At 79.7% G+C, this 2,500-nt stretch overlaps 1 non-coding gene across 1 annotated transcript; it reads left to right on the top strand.

The window, feature by feature from the left end:
• Positions 1-1,875: 1,875 nt before the first annotated feature.
• LOC136995826 (5.8S ribosomal RNA) lies at positions 1,876-2,028 on the top strand. Its single transcript, XR_010887361.1, has one exon. It is a non-coding gene; the product is annotated as a 5.8S ribosomal RNA (ribosomal RNA).
• Positions 2,029-2,500: the final 472 nt, after the last annotated feature.

Raw genomic sequence — 2,500 nt, 5'->3', positions numbered from 1 at the left:
GGGATGGCGCGCGGGGCGGGCGCCGGGCGGCGGCGGACCCCGAGCGGGGGCCGTCGCGCCAGGCCACGCGAGGCGACGGGTCGTGCCCGAGCGGGCGGCCCAAACCACGGCTCTCCTCCCGGGCGCAGCTGCCGCCGGGCGCCGGGTTACTGAGGGAAACCCCGGGCCCCGGGAGGAGGACGAGGTCGTGGCGGCGGGTGTCGGGCGCACCCCGCGGGCGGACGCTCCGCCGAGGGGCGCCGGAGCCGGCTGGCGGGTGCCGGGTTTCCCCTCCGCGTCCCGTCTCGCTGCTGCCGCCGAGGCTGCCGCCGTCGCCGCGAGGCGGCGGCGGCCCGGCGGCGGGCGGCGGCGGGGGAGGCACCCCCGCGGGGATTTCAGGTCGTTTCCCTCACCCCAGGGCCAGGTACCTAGCGTCCGCGCTCCTCCTGCCCCCCCTCGGTGACCCACCCGTGTGGTCCCGTGTGCCAGCTCGCTCCTCCCGGGCGCCGCGCCGTGAGCGCCGCACCGGCCGTGCCCTCCCGCCCTTTCCGCTTTCCCTTTCTCTCCCCCCCCCCACCGCTCCAGCCGCCCCGCGCCATGCCGCGGGGACCGTGCTGCGAGCGGGCCGGGCGGGGGGGGGGGGCGGGGTGGCGGGAGGAGCGGAGGGCCTCCGGCCACCGCGGCCGCCGGTAGCCGCCCCGGGTAGGGATGGCCATGGGCCCCGGGCTCCGGGCCCGAGGGTTCTCGGCGGGAGAGCCGGGCGGGGGTTTAAAGACTCGGGCGGCCCGATGCGACCCGGGGGGCAGCCGGGTGTGCTGCCGGAGGGCCGGGGGGCCGGCGCGCGCGGGCGCCGTGCCCCCCCATGCCAGCCGGCGCGCCCCGCGCTCGCCCTGCGGGCAGCCGGGACGGAGAGGGGTACCCTGCCCCCTCTCTCCGCGGTCTGGTCTCGGCGGAGGGACGCCGCGCGGTCGGCTGGCGCCGGCCTGCCTCGAACGCGTGACCCCGGCGCGAGCGCGTGCTCTCGCCGGGACGGTGAGCCCCCACCCACCGCGGGTGGTGCGGACGCCGCGCCTCGGCGCGATCCGCTCTCCTCCCTGGCCGGGGCTCTCGGTCTGCCGCCGTGGCCGCTGGCGGCGGCGCCCTACCCGCCGGCACTCCGCCATCCGGCGCGCCTGCCTCGCTCTGCCCAACCCGGCTTCGCCGGGCGGCGGGCGGGCGGCAGGCGGGCGGCGGGGGCGCCCCCCCCCGTTCTCCGCGTGGAGACGGGGAGAGCGGGCGCCGTCCCCGTCCGTCCCGCCTTGCCCGCCCGCCCGCCGCCGGGCGTCTGTCCGCGGAAGGGACGGGAGAGCGCGTGGTGTCGTCCGGGAGGCTGTGTGTGCGCGCGCGCGGGCGTGGGCGCCGCCTCGGGGCCACGGCGGAGCCGGAGGCCGGCGAGGCGAGCGAGGAGCTGGGGAGCGCGGGGCCGGTGGGCCGCGGGCGCGCGGGCAGCGGCCGGTGCCGCTGCCGGTGGCGGCCGGGCTCCGACGCTGGGGGTCCGCGGGGAGCCGCCCCCTCCCCCAGCGTCCCCGAGGCAGGCGGCGCGGCCGGCGCGCTGCTCCCCGCCGGGCCGGGCCGAGCCTGGGCGCCTGGGCCGGACTCGAAGCGAGCAAAGGGTTGTCCCAGGTCGGGAGCGAGGGCTCCCCGCCCTTCTCGTTCGGGTTTTCCTTTTCCCTTTTTCCCCCCCCACTCTGTGCTCGTACGGTCAGCGGGGCGAGCCCCTCTCTCTGGCTCTCGGCCGTCCCTCGCTCAGCAGCCGGCGTCGGCGTGAGGAGGGAGGCGGAGCGGAGGGGGGGCCCTCAGGGGCTGCCGAAGGCTGCCCGGTCCCCCCGCGCGCGCGGCGGGGGCCGAAACCGAGACAACTCTTAGCGGTGGATCACTCGGCTCGTGCGTCGATGAAGAACGCAGCTAGCTGCGAGAATTAATGTGAATTGCAGGACACATTGATCATCGACACTTCGAACGCACTTGCGGCCCCGGGTTCCTCCCGGGGCTACGCCTGTCTGAGCGTCGCTTGGCGGTCAATCGTCACCCCCGCTGTCGCGTTGGCGCAGCGGTGCCGCCCCTCGGGGGGGGCGCGTGGGGGGGCGGGGGAGGCGCGGCGGCGCCGGCGGCGGCGGTGCGCGGCGGCCTCGGCGGCGGAGAGTCGGCGGCGGAGCCGGGACCCCGGTGCGTGCACCGGCGGCCCCGGTCTTCCTGCCCGCCGGGCTCCGGCGCCGGGCCGCCCGCAGCGGCCGCGGCCGGCGTGCCTTGCCGCGCCTGTGCCCGCCCTCCTCGCCCTCCGAGCGCGGTGGCCACCGCTGCGCGGCGCGCGCCGTGCGGGGTGGCGCGGCTGGGGCGCCTCGCAGGCCCGTGCCCCGGGGAGAGGGTGCCTCCTCTTCCCCGCGCGGCCGGGCCTTCGTCCCCCTAAGTGCAGACTCGGGGAAACCCCCCGCTCCCGGAGCGCCCGCTTCGCGGAGTTCGTCCCGCTGGGGCCCCCCCCCCA

This window comes from Apteryx mantelli, unplaced genomic scaffold (assembly GCF_036417845.1).
Source record: "Apteryx mantelli isolate bAptMan1 unplaced genomic scaffold, bAptMan1.hap1 HAP1_SCAFFOLD_159, whole genome shotgun sequence".
Classification (NCBI taxonomy): domain Eukaryota; kingdom Metazoa; phylum Chordata; class Aves; order Apterygiformes; family Apterygidae; genus Apteryx; species Apteryx mantelli.
Note: the sequence above shows the minus strand (reverse complement) of the source record. Positions and strands in the feature narration are given on the sequence as shown.